Genomic DNA, 22,890 nt, shown 5'->3' on the forward strand with positions numbered 1-22,890 from the left:
GGGACTTGCCTTGTCTCAGATGAGACTTTGGACTTGGACTTTTGAGTTCATGCTGGAATGAGTTAAGACTTTGGGGGACTTCTGGGAAGGCATGACTGTGTTTTGAAATATGAGGACATGAGATTTGGGAGGGACCATGGGTGGAATGATATGGTCTGGCTGTGTCCTCACTCAAATCTCATCTTGAATTGTAGTTCCCATAATCCCCACATGTAGTGGAAGGGACTCGGTGTGAAGTGATTGGATCATGGGAGTGGGTTCCCCCATGCTGTTCCCATGATAGTGAGTGAGTCTCATGAGATCTGATGGTTTTATAAGCGTCTGGCATTTCCCCTGCTTGCACTCACTCCATCCTGTCACCTGTGAAGAAAGTGCCTGCTTCTCCTTTGCCTTCTGCCTTGATTGCTGGCCTCCCCAGCAGTGCAAACTGTGAGTAAACTAAACCTCTTTCCTTCATAAATTACCCAGTCTCAGGCATTTCTTCATAGCAGTGTGAGAATGCACTAATACACTAATTACATCTTTCTATTGTTTAGTTAAATTCTTTCTCCACTTTTGATTGGTTGACAAAATTTTGTTTGTTCTCTTTTATCTACAACAATTTAGAGTTTCTAATCTTGTTTCCTGTCACTAAGATCATACTTAAGAAGTTTGAAATTGAAGTATAACATACTTAAAGAAAATTGCTCACATCAAAATTCTATAGCATGAGGAATTTTTAGAAAGTGTGCACACTATGTAATCAGTACCCTAGAAGACTTCCTCTTGTTCTTCAGTTGCTGTTCCTTCCTCAAAGATAGCCCTAAATCTTGATAAGCATTTTTGAGCCTCTACTTTCTATTTCATCAGTATGTATAATCCATAAAGAAAATAAAAACTTTAGCTTTTCTAAACATTTGTATTCATCCTCTTCTGTGCTACAAGACCTGGGTTTTGATAATATCTGTAATTCTTACATTTTGGTTACAAATTTTTAAAAATGTGATTTTAAAAGTTCCTTGTGCCTCTTGTTTTTAAAAGTATCTATTCTGAACAGTTGCATTACACTCTAGAAGTATACTGTCACCCTTATTTTGATGCAGTTCTTGGTTTTTATCTGTTGCTTTTCTCTAGTGTGTTTTATGGCTAAGGTCTACCTCCTTTTTAGGTATACACATATACTTGTTTTATTTGAGTGGAGTATATGATTAATATTTTTATAAAAGTTATAATTTTGCCAGTATATTTTCTGAATCCTTGAGCAACTTAAGAAATGCTTAGTTTGACTTCATGTATAAATGATAATTTGGCTTGTTAAAGCATTAAAGCTTCACTGTATTCTTTTTAGAACAATATAGATATATCTTCATCAAGTTCTAGTTCTTAGCATTTTGTACAACAAATTCAGCATATATTTGTTTCTCTTTCCTTTTTAATGAACTTGTTTAAGCATTCCAGAAGTTCTCAATATTTTTTACAATTAACCTTTGAATTTAGAAATACCAGGATATATGTATACTAATTTCTTATTTTAGTTTTCCTTTTTAGTGCTTAGGTGGCACTTTTCTTCTGAAAATTCAAGTATTTCTCAAATAGCACTTCTCAAATACATCCTATTTGTTTTTGGCTTTACTTTCTCAAATTGGACTTTCAAAATGACTGCTTTGGTAGTTGCATGCATGAACTTTTAAAATTGTCTCTCATTGAATTTTATATTATAGTAGGGATACTTTACTTTTCTAAGAATTTTTAAAAGTTTCTGGCTATCCATTTTTACCAGCATGCATTTATACATATGCAGCATTACTTTCAATATTGCAAAAGATACTCAGGTTTTTGGCAACATTTTCTTCTCTTCCTTGCGTTCATGTTGCTTCCTTGGGAAAGCATTTGTTTTGCTTGTATGGGGTGCCTTCTATCTTCCATGCTGTTTTCTTTAAATGCCTGGTGATTTTTATTCATCTCTTTCTATATTGCTTATATATTAATATCTAGAGTAGTCAGCATGAGTAGCTGATAAAGAGCTACTCAGCAATGGTGGGTCCCTCTTCCCCTAGCCATGAATGGAAGTGTTGTCTGTAGAGTCTTAGTAGGATGAGACGATTTGAAACATCTTATTTTTACTTTTTATTTTTTTGCATTAATGATTCTGTATTCTTTATTGCTGAAAGGTAAAGAATGAAGATTCTCTTCTATTTTAGAATGCACAGGTAGTCATAATAACTAGGCATGTCTTGTGTACCAAACGTATGTATATTACATATGCCAACCTACTTGATTGCGGATCTCCTGACAATCTGGTGAGGTAGGCACTATTATTATCCCCACTTTAAAGATGAGGAAAAGAGGCCCATGAGAGGCAGGAGAATAGGGAATGACGGTAAGCAAGGGATAAGGCAGAAGTAAAAGAACAGCAGGTGCAGCCAGTTCTGGGCAGGATCAGGCAGCACTCAGGCCACAGCCTGCCTCCTGAAATAACAAGACTGTCTCCACTTCATCCTCTGATTGGCCACGAGCTGCCTCCACTTCAGCCTCTGATTGGTCGTGGGACAATAGGATGTAGCCAATTGGAGGCCTCTGTAGGACAGCTGGGGGTGTTGCCAATTTTTTTTTTTTTTTATACTTTAAATTCTAGGGTACATGTGCACAACGTGCAGGTTTGTTACATATGTATACATGTGCCATGTTGGTGTGCTGCACCCATTAACTCGTCATTTACATTAGGGATATCTCCTAATGCTATCCCTCCCTTCTCCCCCCTCCCCACAATAGGACCCGGTGTGTGATGTTCCCCTTCCTGTGTCCAAGTGATCTCTTTGTTCAATTCCCACCTATGAGTGAGAACATGCGGTGTTTAGTTTTCTGTTTTTGCGATAGTTTGCTGAGAATGATGGTTTCCAGCTGCATCCATGTCCCTACAAAGGACATGAACTCATCCTTTTTTATGGCTGCATAGTATTCCATGGTGTATATGTGCCACATTTTCTTAATCCAGTCTGTCACTGATGGACATTTGGGTTGATTCCAAGCCTTTGCTATTGTGAATAGTGCTGCAATAAACATACGTGTGCATGGGAACATCTTATTTTAAGGTACAGAGGCTCACATCTGCTGTGCATGCCTGAGGTTGCCTGGAAACAGCTCAGCTTCTCTTTCTGGCTCTAATTCCCATGCCAAGAGTCCACCACAAACCCATAGCCTGCTCCTGCTACCTGAACCTGCTGACTCTGTATTTAAAGATTTGGGAGACTGTCTTGCAAAATTTATTATTCATTCTTTCAACCACCTCCTTGTATGCCTGGATCAAGTAACAACTCAGTGTGATGTCAACTTCAGTCCTGTCCTACCTGTTTTACGTCCTGTAGACGTTTATAATGTTTCTTGTCTTATGGTGGAAAACTTCTTGTGTTTCCAGTGCTTTCATCAAATTACTAATAATTTTGCTCTTGTCATCTCAGTGGAATTTTTGTGGGATAAACTGATAACTTTCTAAGCGTGTTGTTTACCATATTGAATGAGAAGCTCAGTGATCGGTTTTTAACCAACTCCTACTGAGGCAACCTTAACCTGTCTGATTAAACATCCCTGCCTACTTGATAAACAACTTTGAGAATTTGGAAATACAGCAAAGTTGAGTCATTCCCACTACTTACCACGTGTCAACGGGATCTTATTATTTGTGTTAGTATTGCTCATCTCAAAGTGCAAAGAATATTCAACCTGCAGTTTCAGTCCTACCCAGTTACTGAGCCTAGAGATCCAACGCTGGCTAGATCAGAACTCTGAATGAGACCAGACCATTTGACATATTCAAGAGTTACTTTCCTCCCTCAAATTTTGGGTGAGTCTTGAAGTTCAGGTTCTTCACTGAGCTTTCAGTGGTAATATACCAATAACTGGGTGTATGTGTGATTAATCCTTGCCTGGAGCTGGCTTTGAAATTTCACCTGCTAGAACAGTGCCCAAAATCTACTACCAACCCTTGATAGATAGCTTTCTCTGGAGGCTTCAAATCTGTCCTAGTATTTCCATCAGCTGCCTGGGATTATGTCATAATCTCTACAATCACTTGAGCAGACAACTCCATTTCTTGGCTTTGAACCCAGGCCAGAAGCTTTGGAAACTCTGACCTTGCTATTTGAATTGGTCCCATTGGACATTGGATATAAGATTTATACATAGTAATTTGAATTGCTAATTACTATCTTTGGAGGTCAAATTTTCTTTCTACATTTCAACTCAGCCTTTTCCAAACAAAATGCCAGATTATTTGATGGCGCATTGCTGAGGTCCAAACAAGTCTCCTGACTGAGGCAATTTTATAGCAGTTGTTGGAGAATTGTTTCAATTTTAAAAATGTACTCCATGGTCAAGAATAGCTACCTAGGGATGTTAGTATTGTCAAAGTATTATCTCTCTTTTTAAAAAATATACAATAAAAATGTACTATCTTTTAAAGAAAATAGGAGGCCAATACTTACTTTGAACTATTATTGCCAAGAATTAAATTTTATCTCAACAGAATGCAAGGATACTAAAAAATAATGCAATAGGTGGAGGAAGCAACTTCATATATTAACAATCAGTAACCTGGATAGCCCCTTTGCTTGTAACATCTCTCTAGAGATCTCCCAACCTGTTTTTCTATATAAAATTATTAGAACTGGATCAACTGAGATCATACTTTATTAGTGAGGAGTAGAAATTTAATGTATTTTCAATACTTTTAGTGATTGTGGTAGTTGGTACTTAACGTTTCAATAGTAGAAATGTTTAAATATTTGAAATTTTGACTTTGACACATTAATTAATAATGTATAGTCTATTGACATTTATGAAGGTTTGTTTCACCCAAAATCATATTTTTTGCAGAATAATTAATTTTTAAAGCTTTTTTTATTTCCCACTACTGGCATCACTCAAGTTTTGGATCATAGTTGGTGTAGTAGCAATGATAGGAACTTTAACAACATCCTAATTTGAATACCAACTTCACCACTTCTTAGGCTTATGGATTTAGTCAAGTCACTTAATAGCCCCAAGCTTCTGTTTTCACATCTTTGGATAATGAGGATAATAATAATATGTGTAGTAATGAGAAAAATAATATCTATTTCATGGGGGTGAGGATTAAGAGAGCAGGTTCTGGCAATAAATTGCCTGAGTTGGGATCTGCACCTAATGCTTAGCTGTGTAATTTGTGAAAGGCACCAACCTCTCCAAGGCTCAGCTTCTCCATATATATTTAATAAATTTAAAATAATAATTATATCTTCCTCATAAGATTGTGGTGAAAAATATAGGCACATTACATTCCTATTTCAGAGTATAGCATATTATAGATATTCAGTAATTTTAAATTTAAATTTAGTAAATGTTTTGATGACTATCATAATAAATTAAAATATGGTTGTTGAATTTGCTTTCTTTCTCACCTTTCCACTTTTCATCCTTTATTTGTTCTGTACATGCTGAATATAATAACATCCAACAAATCTATTATTATCTATATAAAATTACGTTGGGAAATACATAAATAACCAAAATAGTCACTGGGCAGCTTAGCAATGGAAATTTAACAATCTGAGACTCAACAATTAATGAATATGTTGTGATTGGACAGTCTGACAAAGAAACAAACATTTTAATCTGATAAGAAGAATAAACATACACTGTATTTGTCTTGTTCCAACTGGTATCACTGCCTTCCTGGTCATTTTCAAATGGGGTAAGAACATTATGGCTTACTGTGTACCTTTTGTAAATTATATACTAGGTTATTCCTTTTTATATATGTTATTTTTTCTAAATATGTTCTATGAGACAGGTATAATTTTTCAGTTACTTGTCTATCACTTGGGCACAGATGTGATTCATAGTTGTTGATTCTCCATATTTTAAATAGTATCATACCATGAATGTGCTGATTATCACCAAACACTTCTATTGAGGTTTAGGGAAATATTTTATTATCAAAACCATTAATATTTATTTATTGAGATATAGTGGTAAAGACTATGAAAGTCTTATAGGAATATAGGTCAGATTAATCACCAAATGAGTTTAGGTTATATTTTGTTTTATGGAAATTCTCTTTCTGATAGTGGCAAGGTGGGATGTAACTTTTATTATGTGAATCATCCTGTAGAACACAACTATAAATTCTCAATAAAATGTTTTAAAAACTCTGTGCAGACTCTGGAGAGATCATACAAGCATGCAAAAACTTTAGCAGAATTGACATGTAGAAGAACAGAAAGGCACTAAGTGAGTATTCCATGTTTTTGCCCTGTCTAGTTTGAGGGTAGGTTCCAGTTTGGGACATGTTGGAGAGCTTTTTAAAATCTGGAAAGAAAACTCATAGTTCAATTGTCTTGAGTAATCAGGGCACATGCCTAGGGGCAAACTCAGAAGCTAGCAATTGAGGTAGAAATCCAGGAAAGGAGAAAAAATAGAGAGAAGGAGCTCCAAATTCTGCATATAAACTTATAACCTTTTTGATCTTTGGCTCACCCCTGAGTCACACACGCCTAGGGTTGATTCTAAGCAGTTCAAATGAGGCTAAAAAAATGGACTGAGATTTCAGTTGCTGAACAATGCAGAGAAGACAGAGTTTGTAGTTTCAGTTTAGTTACATTAACAGTTAGATAAAACAAAAAAACAAAGATGCTTTCTGGATAAATATATTGGAATCCATACCCTCTAATATGTATCATTCAGAATTTCTGGAACATTTCAAATTTTTTTATCAGAATATTTAATTATCAAACAAAGATTTTAATAGCAAACAAGAGTTTAAAAGCAGCTATTGTAATTGTGCTTGTATATAATCAATAGTTATATATAACTAGTTACAGTCAATGAAAAGATAGGAAGTCTCAGCAGAGAAATGGAAAATACTTAAAAAGTTTTAGAACTGAAAAATAGATTTTCTGGAAAAACTAGTGAATGGGATTAATAGTAGAAAGAAGGAGACAGGAGAAATAGCTCGTTGACTTGTAAATAAACTAATAGAAACTATTCAATGTGAAGAATAAAGGAGAAAAAGGATTAGTGGGAAAAGGACAAATCTTTATAGATATATGGGGAATGGAAACGATCTAACATCCATGTAATTGGAGTCCTAGGAGGGTAAGAGAAAATAAAGGCACAAAAATATTTGAATAAATAATAACTTAAATCTTTCCACATATTTAATGAAAGATATAGACCTACATATTCAAGCAAATCAGCCTAGGCTCACAAATAGCATGTTTAAGATCAAAGATAAAAAGCTTGAAAGCATTCAGAGATAAAAGATCCACTATACACAGGAGAACAATGGTGGGCATGACACCTGACTTTTCATTATAAACAGTGGAGAGCAGAAGACAATGGAAAAATGTCATTAAAGCACTTGGGGAAGGAAAAAAAAAAAAAACCTGTTAACTCAGAACTCTATATTCAGCTTTGTTTAAGAATTCTTTTAAGAGAAAAAAAATATATGAAAGCTTTTCACCAGCAGACCTATACATGAAACATTCAAGAAAGGTCTTATGACTGAAGGGGGGAAATTGGAAACTTAAATAATTGGGAAAGAATAAGGAGCACCAGATATGTGAGAATGAATATAAGACTGTTTTTGTTCTTATGTCTAAAAATATATATCACTGTGAGGCAAAAATTGTCTTTTGGGGTTCAAAATATATGCAGATATAATACATATAAAACCTATAGCATAATGGATAGAGAAGGGGATGAGAGGACCTATTCTGTGGCAAGCTTTGTACATTTTATGTGAAGTGGAACAACATTAACTCTAACAGACTGAAGTGTTAAGGATATCTATTTTCATTTCTATAACAACTACTAGAAAAGCAAAAATATAGAGAGATGTTCCTTGACTTATGATGGGGTTACATTCTGATAAATCCATAATAAGTCAAAAATATTGTAAGCTGAAAATACATTTAATGCTTGCAAAACAGCATAGTTTCTTAATTCTAATGATGCAACTTAAGATTTTTTTACTTTAAGATGGTGCAAATATTACATGCACCAGACACAGTGGCTTGTGTCTATAATCCCAGGACTTTGGGAGTCAGAAGTGGGATGATCACTTGAGTCCAGAAGATTGAGACCAGTCTAGGCAACATAGAGTGGCCTTGTCTCTACTAAAAATAAAAAAAATTAGCCACACATAGTGGCATGTGCCTATAGTGCCAGCTACTTGGAAGGCTGAGGTGGGAGGATTACTTGAGCCCAGGAGTTCAAGTTGCAGTGGCTACAATTGCACTATTGAACTCCATCTTGGGCAACAGAGTGAGACCCTGTCTCAAACAAACAAACAAACAAACAAACAAACAGAAAGTTACACGCATTTAAAAGAAACCATAACCTCAGCATACATCAAAAGGAGCTCCTCAATTTATGATGGAGTTATGCCCCAGTAAACTCATCATGAAGTTGGACCATCAAAAGTCCAATCACTATAAGTTGGGAATGATCTGAAATTTGAAAGTCAATACAGAGATTAAAATGAAATTATTGTAAAGCAGACAATTGAAAATGCAGCAAAAAGGAGGAACAGAAGAACAAAGAAACAAAAATAGAAGTAACAAACAGGAAAAAATGTAAAATGAAAGACTAAATTAAAAATATTCATTGTTTAAATGTAAGTGGTTGAAACACTGCAATTAAAAGATGGAGATTGTCAGATTGGATAAAAAAGTGAGGCCTAATTATATTTTGTATACAATAGGCATGCTTTAAGTATAAGAACATGGATAACTCAAAATAAATAGGTAGACAAAACAAATACCATACAACAGTAAGCATAAGAAGATTGGAATGACTGTATTCATATTAGACAAAGACATTAAGAGAAAAATATTTACTGGCACACCTTGCTTTTTTTGTGCTTCACTTTATTGCACTTTACAGATACTGTGCTTTGTACAAATTCAAGGTTTATGGCAACCCTGTGTCGAGCAAGTCAGCACCATTTTTCCAACAGCAAGGGCTCACTTGGTGCCTCTGCGTTTCTTTTGGTAATTCTTACAGTATTTCAAACTTTTTCATTATTATGATATTTTCATGGTGATCTGTGATTAGTGATCATTGTTTAATTGCTTTGGGGTGCCATGAACTGTGTCCCTATAATATGGCAAACTCAATCAATAAACACATATGTTCTGACTGTTGAACTGACTAGTCGTTTTCCCATCTTTCTCCCTCTCTTTGGGCTTCCCTATTCCCCGGGACAAAACAATATTGAAATCAGTGACCTAATTATAGGATTACAATTAATATTAATAATCCTACAATGGCCCCTCAGTGTTCAAGTTTAAAAAAAAAAAAACCACATGTCTCTCAATTTAAAGCAAAAACTAGAAATGATTAAGTTTAGTGAGGAAGGCATGTTGAAAGCTGAGATAGGATGAACCCAAGGCTTCCTACACAGAACAGTTAGCCAAGTTGTGAATATAAAGGAAAAGTTATTCAGGAACATTAAAAGTAAACACACAAGTGGTGTGAAAGCAAAACATCTTTGTTGCTGATATGGATAAGCTGTGAGTGTTCTTATAGAAGATGAAACCAGTCACAACGTTCCATTAAGTCATAGCTTAATCCAGAGCAAGGCCCTAACTCTTTTCAATTCTGTGAAGGTTGAAAGAGGTGAAAAAGCTGTAGAAGGAAAGTTTGAAGACAGCAGAAATTCGTTTATGAGGTTTAAGGAAAGAAGCTGTTTCCATGACATAAAAGTGCAAGACAAGGCAGCAAGTGCTGATGTAGAAGCTACAGCAAGTATTCAGAAAAATCTAGCTAAGATACCTGATGGAGGTGGCTACACTAAACAGCAGATTTTTCATGTAGACACTACAGCTTTCTATTGGAAGAAGATGCCATCTAGAACTTTCATAGCTAGAGAGGAGAAGTTGATGCCTGGATTCAAAGGGCAAATTGACTCTCTTGTTAGGAGCTAATTCATCTGGTGACTTTGTTGAAGTCAATGCTCATTTACTGTTCTGAAATTTCTAGGGCCCTTAAGAATTATGTGAAATCTTTTCTCCCTGTACTCTATAAATGAAACAACAAAGTCTGAATGACAGTACATCTGTTACATCATGGTTTGCTGAACATTTTAAGCCCATCGTTAAGACCTACTGCTCAGAAAAAAGATTCCTTTAAAAGTATTACTGCTTATTGACAATGTACTTAGTCACCCAAGAGCTCTGATGGACATGTACAAGGAGACTAATGCTGTTTTCATGTCTGATAACACAATTTCCACTCTTCGGCGCATGGATCCAGAAGTAATTTCAACTTCAAAGTCTTATTATTCAAGAAATATATGCCATAAGGTCATAGCTACCATAGATAGTGATTCTTCTGAATGGATCTGGGTAAAAGGAACTGAAAACCTGCTGGAAAGGATTTATCATTCTATCTGAATGCCATTAAGAACATTTATGATTCATGGGAGGAAGACACAATATTGACAGGCGTTTGGAAGAAGTTGAATCTAACCCTTATGAATGTCTTAGAGAGGTTCAAGATGTCAGTGGAGGAAGTAACTACAGATGTTTGGAAATAGCAAGAGAACTAGAATTAGAAATGGAACTTGAAGATGTGGCTGAATTGATGCCACCTCATGATAAAATCTGAATGGATGAAGTTTCTCCTTAAGGATGAAAAAAAAGTATTTTTTTCAGAAGGAGCCTACTCCTTGTGAGGATGCTATAAATATTGTTGACAGGACAACAAAGGATTTAGAATATTAGATAAATGTAGTTGACAAAGCATTGGCAGATTCTGAGAGGATCGACTCCACATTTGAAAGAAGTTCTGCTGTGGGTAAAATGCTGCCAAACAACATCATATGCTGCAGGTAAATTTTTCACAAAAGAAAGAGTCAATTGATGATGCAAACTTCATTGTTGTCTTATTTTAAGAAATTGCCACAGCCACCTGAACCTTCAGCAATTATTATCCTAATCAGTCTGCAGCCATCAACATGGAGGGAAGACACTGCACCAACAAAAAAGGCTGAAGGCTGAGATGATTGCTTGCGTTTTTAGCAATAAAATATTTTAAATTAAAGTATATGCAGTTTTAGACATGATGGAACTGCACACTTAATATACTACAGTATAGTATAAACATAATTTTTATATGCTATGTGAAATAATAAAATTTTGTGTCACTCACTTTATTGTGATATATTCCAATTAAAAAATAGACAAGAAGTTACACAGATGTTTTAATGAAAATGATATGTAGATGATCATAAGTATATGAAAAGATGTTTAATATTATTGCCATTAGGAAAATCCAAATAAAGACACAATGAGATACTACCATACACTTAACAGAATGGCTAAAATTAAAAGTAGTGACAACAACAAATGCTCGTGAAGATGTGTAGAAACTAGGTTATTTGTACATTGTGGGTGGGAATGCAAAATGATGTAAGTACTAAACAGTTTGGCAGTTTCTTATAAAACAAAATATGTAATTATTGTACTACCTACCAATACACTCTTGGGCGTATATTCCAGAGAAGGGTAAACTTATGGTCACACAAAAACCTGTACATAAACGTTTGTGGCAGTTGTTTTTTGTAATAGCCCCAAACTAGGAATAGTTCCAGTGTCCTTCAAGCAATGAATGATTAACAAATTGTCACACAAATACCATGGAGTACTATTCTGCAATGAAAAGAAATAAATTATTGATATATGTCATAAGTTTTGTAAAAAGTTCATAAAAAATATTGATATATATAATAAGCATAAGAAATTATGCTGAGTGACAAAAAAGTCAATCTCTAAAGATTAAGTACTGTATAGTTCCTTTGTACAACACTTTTGAAAAATACAGATTTTTAGAAAAGTAGAACAGATTAGTGGTTACCAGGGCTTCAGAATGAAGAGAGAGGAGTGAAAGAGAAATGAGTGTGTTTCTAAAAGGGCAATACCAGGAATCCTTGTGAGTATGGACCTGTTGAGCATTTTGACTCTGGTGGTAGATACGTTAACCTACACACGTAATAAATTGTACAAAATTTATTCAGATCCCCCAGTTTCTCTTGTACATGTGGGCATGTGTATAGAAGTACACAACTTCCATGCTTCAGCCCATGGATCAAGAAGTAATTTCAACTTCAAAGTCTTATTATTTAAGAAATATATGCTATATGGTCATAGCTACCATAGAGAGTGATTCTTCTGAAGAATCTGGGTAAAATGAACTGAAAGCCTGCTGGAAAGGATTTATCAGAAAGGATATACTCAGAAAACACACAGGAGTCTCTCTGTATTAATTCTTACAAATGTATGTGAATCTATAATTACCTCAATAAAAATTTTAATGAAAAACAAATTTTAAAAAGTTATATACTCTTCTATTTCACACATATATAACAATATGTGTGTATATGTATATACATACATAATTCCATTAAATGTACATAAGTCATTATTCTGTATACACACTATTATTACACAATTTTTTTTTTCTAACACTGTAAGACTCATTCTTGTTGATACACACAGAAATAGTTCATTCATTCATTTTAACTATTGTAGAATAATGCATAGTATGCCTAAGCCAACATTTGTTTATTGATTTCCCTGGTTTATAGGCATTTATTTCCAAACAGTACAAGAGACTGTGCACTGGGAAGCTGCCTTTGCTGCAGGTACCTGGTGATAGAGAAGTCAAGCCCTTGGAGCATACCCAGTGTACACTCTGGGACCAGAAACCAAAACTTCTTCTTCTTGCAATTTCTCTTGTGTGACCTCTACTGACAAAACTTAATATTGTGCCATCTGACAGCAAAAATATTTAACAGGCCCAGATCTTTTTTTGCAGAGTGGGCAAAAAGAATGAATTTGGATTTAAGAGGCAGTAATAAATAACCAGCATGACAGATAACTAATTATACCAGCACTATTTCAGAATTTTCTATCCTCTTCCTACTGATCTTTACTGTCACATTTACCATATATGAAATTTCCAGGTATTTGTGTGTCTAAGTGCTGTATTCTAGTTCCTTTGTCTAATTATCTATTATTAGACCAAGTCCACATTGTCATAATTATGATACCTTTTTAACATATATCAGTTTTTGGCAAGAAAAGGCTTTCTACATCATTCTTCTTATTAAAATATATTTTGGATATTATCTATCTCTTTATCTGTCTATCCATCTATCTTTGAGTAGAGTCTAGCATACAATAAGTACTAGATACAGTTGTTGTTGCTGATGTTGTTTTACATGGTATTGTATCTTTGTTGATGAATCATAACCATCCTCTGCTAATGGAGTATTGTACCTTCACATCTAGTAAACGGTATATTCCATTTTATTCCATTTTTTATTTCATTCAAAAATTTTTTTGTGAAGGTGTGGTATATTTTTAAATACCTTATAGTTTATTAATTGTCAATTGTAGCTGTGTTTTTAACATAGCTCTCTAGTAGATTACACTGCTGTATAAAGATGTTCTTGACTTTTATTTTACATTGATCCTGTGACCAGAAACTGCTAAGTCCTTTTATTCATTCAACTTGTTTGTTTATGGATTCTGTTTGACCTATTATGTAGAACAGAAGTATTCAAACATTTTTTTGGGAGCAGGCTAGGTGGTAAATGTTTTTTTTCTTTGAGGGTCATGCAACCTCTGTTGCAACTACTTGACTCTGACTTTTAAGATAAAAGCAGCCATAGACAACATGTAAAACAAAAATGGGGGTAGCTGAATTTGGCCTACAATAGGACCTTATTTGGCCCATGAGTCTTATTTTGCAGAGACTTGATGTAAATAATAATTTTATTATTTTTGTTTTAAAGCCATCCATTAAGCAAGCCTCTTGATTCTTTTTCTTATCATATTTCATAGGCTAGGATTTCTAGTATAGTATTATACAGTGGTGCCAATAGTGAGGATTCTTGCCTTTTTCCAGGATTTATTGGGATTCATTACAAATTTTAATGTTAAGAATGATGTCATCTTTAGGTCAAGAAAATTTATCTTTATTACAACGTGGCCAAATGCTTTTATAATAAAAGTATTATTTAAACTGTTTGGCCCCTATAGAGAATCACCATTTTGACCTTTATTCTTAGTGTTGATCAATTTTATAATTTTGAAATATCTTTGTCTTACTAATATAAATCCAACTCATTCATGATGAATTATTTTTATACAGTATTGGATTTGATTTACTACTATATTATTATGCTTGCATTTATGCTTATGAATGAGTTGGATTTTAAAATTACTTTTGCACTATCAGACTGATTTGGCATATCGTTCTAATGATGTAAGAAGGAATGCTTTTCTTAATTTTTTTCATGAAAAATATTTGTTAAAAATAGAGATCGGGGTTTTGTGAATTTAGTACAATTATTCTGTGTAGTTGGTTGGGAAAGATTTTTTTGACTGCTGATTGAAATTATTTAATGGTTGCCTGTCTATTCAGAATGTGTTTGATTTTTAGTCATTTTGGTAATTAAACTTTTTTTTTTAGAAGATCTTACATTTCACATGTTTTCAAATGTATTGGAAAGATTGTTCATAGTATTAACATAAGTTGTAACTTATCTATAGTTACATTTCTTTTTCATTTCTAATTATGCTGATTTGTGGATTTCCTGCTTTTCTCTTGATCACTTTCATTAGAAATTTATAAATAGTACTCATCTTTTTAAGAAACTAGAGTTTGATTTTGTTGTTCATTTCTATTTTTTAAATGTATTCAATGCTATTCTTTTAGTTGTTTCTTTTCCACTACCTAATTTAGATTTTTCTTGCTCTTTTTTTTATGTCTACTTCGGTTAAATATTTCATTCATTTTCAATCCTAAAAAATTTTTATTAAAGCTGCAAAATTTCCTAAAGTACTAGTTTAGCTGTAACTTAAAAGTTTTAATAGTTTCTGTGATTTAGTTATAAATATTTCATGATGTCTTATAATTTAGAAGTGTGTTTATTAGTCTCCAACGTATGATGATATTTTGGGACTTTTATTGTAAATTTTAAATTTTATTGCAATATTACTATGAAGTTAATTTAATTAATTTTTGAATTGTGTTGAGACTTTCTAAGTAGTCTGTGTAAGTTAAAAGCACCTTTCCTATGTTCCACATATTCCTTGGAGTGCTGGAGTGCTGGGGTGGGTGGAGTTAGGAGTGATGGAACTTAGGTATGGGTAGGGATGGCGGTGCCAGCAGGTGTCAACTCACACAGGAAACACACCTGCATGTGTTTCTCAATAGTCTTTAGTTTTCTCATTTGTCAACCTAGCAAATTTTATGATGCAGATTTTTGTAGCATACCGTCTTGCATTTTAACATCCTCGACGTTTACATCAGGTGTGTTTTTTACTTAAGGACAATTTACAAATCAAAACAGAAACTTGCAATAAACTCCCTTTACAGTTGTAGTTATAAGAATCCTCAAATCCCCTTAGGCTTGATTGATAAAACATGGCATTTATCCTATTTCTATGATGATGTTCAGCAAAGTTTATGACAGAGGGAAACAGCTGGTAAAGTGGGTTCATGGAAAGGTGAAGGTAATATAGCCATAAAAAAAAAAAGGATAATGATTTTAAAAGAGATAATAGTTGTAATAACACCATTAACCTTTTGCTTCAAATTATGGAATGTGTGGTCTTTTTTAGAGGGCTAATCAAAGGTTTGAAGTAATTGCAATGTGGGAGAAAGAAGGAATACTATAGAATTTGTGGTATTTTTTTTCCCCTTAAAATTATTCTGCTCTGTAGCCCATTAAGAAAACAAGACCATTGCTGGGTTTCTATTTATTCTGGAAGAAAGTTAATATAATTTTCAAATAAAGGTATTGATGTTTGTAGTAGAATGAATGTTAAAGAATATATATGCAACAATGTAGTAGACCAGAATTCAAATACCTGGTTTTAAGACAGATACTAGCATTGAGAGGGGAAGGCAATTTTTGGGGAGTGAAAGCATAGCACAGTGTTTTCTAATCTAGGTTTGTAGATACATTTGGGAGTTTGTCGTTTGGGCAACAGTTCAATTTAGTGAAAACTGGAATCACTCTCCTTTTCTCAGACTTTGTGATTTTACCACTGATGGAGATTATGTGCATGCGAGAAAGGTGAAATTAATTGCAGAGCAAATAGTATCTGTAAGAACATCACACACCGGGGCCTATCATGGGGAGGGGGGAGGGGGGAGGGATAGCATTGGGAGTTATACCTGATGTAAATGACGAGTTGATGGGTGCAGCACACCAACATGGCACAAGTATACATATGTAACAAACCTGCACGTTATGCACATGTACCCTAGAACTTAAAGTATAATAATAATAATTAATTAATTAATTAATTTTAAAAAAGAAAATATTAGTGAGGCTAATTTAGATGAAAATCTATAAATTTTTGTTGAGAGAAAGGAGAATTTTTGAAACTAAAGGTTCTTGACGTGCCATCCAGTGTCACCTCAATGTTTTTGGACTCTGAGAGTTTTATAAACCTCTGGAAAATTATGTACAATTTTGTAAGAAGACACATTTATGAATCTTTTTGAGAATGTTTATATAGCTCAGCAACATCTCAAAGGTTCTGTGACACCAAAAATGATTAAGAACAACTGATCTAGATTTTTCCCACGTAATTACTTTGTTGCCTGTCAATGGCTCCATTTCTACTTAAGTTTCTGTAGCAAGAACTTTGAGATTTAATGCCTCTCAACATTGCCCTCTCCCCGCAAAAGCTATTAGAAGTATGACCACCTTCTCAGGAGCTTGATTTTTTAGATAATTTACTTTTTAACCAAACTTTGGGATATACAGTCCAACAAGTAAAAGAGTACCTGTAATATCAACAAGGTGTAAGAAGATGGGATGTTGACAATGTGGTCCATCCTGGGATGTCTGTGGCAAGGCCCCTGTATACATATACATCTGAATTCCTTAACTTTGTGTATATGAAATATAAACCAAAGATAGTCAGCCCATTGTTAAGAATTTTGCTCTTTTGTTTTTTAAAAATTAAATGCAAATACATGCATTTCATTCCTATTCATTTTATATACTACTCCGATATAACTGTTTTTTGTTCCATTGCAGTGGTCTGAGCTTAGGTCACACATTTTTAACCTATAGGTTGTTATTGTCCCTCTGCTTGTGGGCTTCACTGAGAACCTGGGAAAGGCACAGAGCTTTTCCTCAGAGAAATAGGTAGTCCTACATTTGGATCGTATCATTCCAGGCCTTTCATAAACCCTTCAAAATGTGTGGGTTCCAGGGGAAGTACTCTCAGTTTCAGTTCTGCTCGTTTCTTACCAGATTTCACTGCCTGTGGCCTTGGTAATGGCAGCCCAACTTCATTAGGGGTCTCTTTCAAAGATCGATGTGATTCTCTTTCAAAGATCGACAAGAGAATCTTTCACTGGCTTTTCTGTGCTTACATGCTAAAATCCATAAAGCACAGCCTCGTCCAGGTGCCCCTCTCAAGGTTAGCCTCTTGACCACCTCCCCTGCTGGTTCCCCACTTCATTCTGGTTGTTCCAGCCATGCACATACTGTGCCCAGCTTTTCTAAACTGACCATGCCATTCTGAACTGGCCATGCCATTCTGCACATCCAGTCCTGGCATCTGCTCCTCCCTGAATGATTAGGTGTTCCCTGTGTGTGCTTGGTGATTACCCACCCACCCTTTGGGACTCACCCATCTCTCCTTCTGTGAAGTGGCTCTGGGGATACCAACTGCTTGTCCACACCTGGAATGGCAGCAGTTGGCTCCTTTGTGCCACCATGGGTCCTTGTGCTTGCCTTTATTACAGCTCTTAGCACACCGCAGTTCATTTAATTGTTTGCACATCTGTGGGCTAAAGGCCATTAGAAACTACTTTTTCATGAGTATCTCTTGCCCAGTTCCTAATAGGCTTTGTTTCAGTAAGGTTTTTGTTTGAATTTTGTGTTTGTTGAATGACTATTTCAGTTGGTCTTGTTGAGTACCACAGGAAATTCATTAGCAGAGAAGACCCAAAACTTTAAGGGATAATATCAGTAGATAATATACAATTGCTCTGTTTCTTTCCACTTTTAATATATTGGACCAAAATAGTTTAAAGATCCAAGAAAATCTACCAGGAGAACAACTTAATTCTTTCTTTCTTTTCTTTTCTTTTCTTTTTCTTTTTGGAATAGTATTATTGTACAGGGAGTGGAAAGAACATCTGATGTTGCTGAAAGAATTAAATTCAGATTCTGGATCTGCCACTTATGATTAGGTGACCTTAGTGGAAACACATTGCTCTGCTTAAAACTTAACCTCTTCATCTCCAAATTGGGGATTATAAAAATACGTTATTATCTCATGACAGAACTGTCAGGATGGAATTAGTGTCTGCATGCATAGATTGTTTCGGGTAATGTATCATAGATGTGTTAGCAGCTTTCCTTATTATTATGCTGCTGGACTTGTAGAACCCTTACTTTAATTTGAAAGTCAATGTCAAATGAGAGTGCGAGAGTAGAAATATAAAAGAAAGCATCTTCACCCCCACTCTCTTTTCCTGTATCCATTACAGACATCACTAATAGATTGTTGAGATCTTTGTCCCTGAGACCACACTTTGTCTGAAATGGCCTTCTCAAGCAGTCATTGCCAATTAATCAGTGTTGGCTTTAAAACCTATATGCTACTTTAGTGCTTTACTTTAGAGTCTTGAACTGATGGAAGAAGCAGTGCATTAAAAACAGTCTTGTAAATGGTTTAATGTCCATGGGCAAATGCTCATGTCACCATCAGCAACCATATTGTTCTCTTCTTTCATAATAGTGAAGTTTTGCCTAGATACCTGGTTCCTCACAATCAAACTAAACTTTTTGGTCTGTTTTTTTATTTATTTTTATTTTTATTTTTTATTTTTTTGCGGCTGGATATAGCCACTAAGTATAAGTTTTGGCCAGTGGGATGTAAACTGTAGTGTTGTGTGGAAATTTCTGCAAACCATTCTTAGGAGGCAATTGGTGTAAGCTGTTTGCTGCTCTTCCTCTTGTTCTTTTCCTGAATTCTGCTGCCTGGAACATGGACCTACCACGAGAATGATGCAACAGTAAGCTGGAGGAGCTTATGTCCTTGAAAATATTATTGAGCAGGGCTCTGTTCTAGCCCCCGATTAACCTTCTATTTGTTTAGGACACCGTTATATAGCCATTGCAATCTGCTGGAAGTTTGCCGTTTGCCATAATGCTTTGTTTATTTAACCCTCCTCATTAGAAATTCTTAGCAGATTAGGAGGAAGCCAAAACAAAACACATTCACTTTAGGGATAGGGAGGCATTAGAAAGACTTTCGTATACTTTGCCAGGTTGGAAAAGCTTGCAATGTTGATGTCCCGTAAGTGGCAGCAAGGATGGGATGATGTGACAGAGCAACACATTGGGAAACTGGGAAGCCAGATTTTAGTTTAGGCCCTAATAAGTTATTTGAAATTGTTCTAACTACATAGAACCTCAATTTTCTATTAAAAACGATGTATATGTCTGACAAGAGGTGGTAAGAGGTTTAGGTCAACAGGGGAAGGTGGAAGATGGTGAGGACATGAGCGAGAACAGGTCAGGAGGTTTCCAGATCCGAGATACCCAGCTGTCAATTTGAGGACTGGCCTGTTCTCTTGCAGATGCCCAGTCAGGGGATTGACAAATAAGAAACAGTCAAGAAGTGATACATTTGTATTGTGACACCCCCATATTCGTGCACATGGCCAATGCACCTCATAAATCTAGGGTGAATAGTTGCCTACATTTTGGTATGCACTGCTTGATCTGAATTTCTATCACAAAGTCCCACTTCCACTCTTGTATTTCTATATATTGTGCTTATGTTTGAATATCTATATTTATACTGACTACAGTAAAAACGTATATAATAAAGTCATTCACCATCAAGAACAGCTTTTCATCTGCTTTGTCAGAACATCATTTAAATAGCTACGTTCTGTTAATGCACAGTAGTTAAATAAACTCCAAGATTCTTATTCTGCAATAACCCATTAAATCATCTTAAATACTATGTCATAATGACAACTTAATGCAACCAGATGTGATATTTGGGGATTAAAAAAATACTTTTCTAAAGACATAGCTTCCTGATTTTACATTCTCAAGCCCGTTTGCACAGCTGTTAAATCTCTTGGCTCTACTTTCTATGGGTGTATATCACTTATGTTCTGCTTCATGCATGACATTACTGAAGTGCAAAGGAGTGTTCCCCAGGACATTGTGATACGTACTTGTGTGATATCTGCATCAGCGTAATTTTGTTTTCAAGGCATGATTTTCTCCCTTTTGAAAGGTGCAAATAAATTGGATCGTGTGTCGACATGAGAGCGCTAATAACAGGTCTTGCAAGGTGTCCCATGGTCTGAGAGTCATGGTAAGTCACTGGCGCCCAAAAGAACAGTGTTCGTCACACCCAGGCTAGATAGAAGGTTGGTGGCTTGCATCATGTACCACTGAAATGTGCTTATCCACATCTGGCTTAAGAATTACTTCCTGGTAGTGTATTGACACCATCAAAATAGTAATGTAATACCTCTAGTTTCTGCCCTGCATTGCAATTAATTATTCACAAGAGGTGTAAGCTTTATAATACTTAAAGTTTCTATGTCATATGGAATTGGAAGTGAACTTTTGAACTTCTGATTTTATCAGTTGGTATAAAAGTTGGCAAAATTAAAAGTTTGTGTATGTGATGAACCATCAAAGAGGAAGAACCCATTTGACAACCATGTTATGCACTGTGTGCAGAGAAGGATAATGCCAGCATCAAGCAGGAATCCTAGAAATTAGGTCATAACAGGCAGTGCAAGTGGGCCCTAATGAACCCAGATTCATATCTGTGGTGAAATTATATGCTGGATAATGTCCTCAGAAAAGCTGCCATGTTTCAATCTGGAAAGAAGCCCATTGCTGATACAACAAATCAATTGATAAGAAGTGTCTTTATTGCACTCAATAAAAGAACAGCACAACCCCAAATAAACATACACGGCTCATAAAACAAATTGCTCACCTAAAATGAATTACACACTAAGTTTTTTTTTTTTTTTAGTAAATTATGCCACAGAATATTCAGTGATGTATCCATCCACTAAAGAGTAAGATTATAAACCGCACTAAAAGTAAATGTTTCCATGTTTCTTTTTAGTTTCGTTTTTTTTCCAAGCTACAGGATTACCAAGAGCAAAATGTAAAAGAAAAAAAAGTGGTAGAAATGGCCTGTTTTGTGAAATATAGGAAAAAATATACCATCTGTGATTTAGCACAGTTCTCAATATTCCATCTGTGATCTGAACACAGTTCTTAGCAAAGGCTGAATCCCATTGTAGTTCAATATGATTTTTAAAAAAGTTTTTCTAAGAAAACTACTTTTGTAACATACTATTATTCCTGGCATGGAGTATCTTTTGAATGAAATAGTAAATATGGCTTTTACAACTGTTCTAATGATTTGTTGTTGTTGTTGTTATTGCATGCAAGGGCTTAACATTCTGAACAGCTAATAAACTAGACCCTTGTTCTAGCACCCTCCCAGAAAGCCTCACTGTAAAAGAAGTATATTTTGAATTCTGTGAGATGGGCCTTTGTTTCTGCATTCATCTAGTAAACAAATGTTTATTACCAAGCATTCTGTTAGAGGAATTTCCATGTATAAGGGAATCTAAAAGTATTAAATGACATTATGATGTTGCTTCAGTCAATGTAGTTTTGCTCAGTATTAAAAAGAAAACATAATAGCACATAGCACAATGATTCACTTGTCTTTTCTTAAGGCAATGCTGACCTTTACTCATTTCTCTCTGATGAGCTTATCTGGTGATATGAAGCCACACATAGGAAGTCACCAGCCCACATCAAATAATAAAAGAACAGGGTTTTTCAAGCTCAGGACTATTGCCACTTTAGACCAGATACTTCTTTGCTGTAGGGGGCTGGCTGTACCCTATGTGCACTCTGGGATGTTTAGCAGCATCCCTGGCCTCTACTTACTAGATTCCAGTGGCAACCCTCCCCTGAAATTGTGAAAATCCAAAATGCCTTTAGAAATTGCCAAATGTCCCCCAGGAAGAAGATCACTTTTGGTTGAGAACCACTTGTATAAAAGGAATCATTAGATTTTCGTATTATCAACTGTTGGAAACTATGGTTTTATTTTTTTTCTTTTTGCAGGGTAGCAGCCAGTGCTTTGTACCTAGTTTCTTGTTGTGAAGATGTATGTGATGGAAACTGATACTGAGCACAGAAATGATGGGAGTGGGAAATGGTTTAGGAGAAGGTAAGGCTGAGAAAACCGTTCTGTAATGCATCAAGATCAGGCATGAGACCAACTCACTAAGCACAGTCCACTAATCGCAGATGTCTTTGGCCATCATTCATTTCTTCTTGCTGTATCCTTAATGTGGGGTTTTCAGCCCTTCTTGGCTGGGAGAAATCTCATTTTGCAAATCTTGGCTCCAATGTCTTCTCCATCTTTTCTGTGAGGGCTTCCCATGTCACAGTGGTAACAAAAAAATTCTCTTTTTGCTTCCATGTCGTGGAACTTTGCTTACCTCAACTTATTGATTTTCATATTGTTTAATGTTTTAGTTAATTAGTTGGATACCTTTCTCTCTTAAGATTTTATAAACTCTTTAGATCTAGACTGTCATCTCTATAGCCCATATCATCTAGTCTAGGGATGCATTTGCCTGTAAGCAACAGAAATCTGCCTTAAGGTAACTTTACCAGGGAGTTTGCTTCCCTTACCTCATAAGAAGCTTTGGTTAGGAGGCAGCTGAAGTCATTGGTTCAGCAGCTCAGCAACGCCTAGACTAAATCTCCAAAATTGTCTTGGCATTGCCGTCTTGGTCACAAGGTGGTAGCTG

The 22,890-nt window shown here is 35.3% G+C and overlaps 1 long non-coding RNA gene across 3 annotated transcripts in view; it reads left to right on the forward strand.

The window, feature by feature from the left end:
* Positions 1 to 22,890, forward strand: part of LOC116275758 — a 65,623-nt gene that overhangs the window by 25,995 nt on the left and 16,738 nt on the right. For all 3 annotated transcript variants that reach the window (XR_004184990.1, XR_004184988.1, XR_004184989.1), the window contains 2 exons: positions 20,319 to 20,399; positions 22,196 to 22,301. This is a non-coding gene — a long non-coding RNA (uncharacterized LOC116275758). The remainder of the gene's footprint in view (positions 1 to 20,318; positions 20,400 to 22,195; positions 22,302 to 22,890) is intronic.

This window comes from Papio anubis, chromosome 7 (assembly GCF_008728515.1).
Source record: "Papio anubis isolate 15944 chromosome 7, Panubis1.0, whole genome shotgun sequence".
NCBI classification, from domain to species: Eukaryota; Metazoa; Chordata; class Mammalia; order Primates; family Cercopithecidae; genus Papio; species Papio anubis.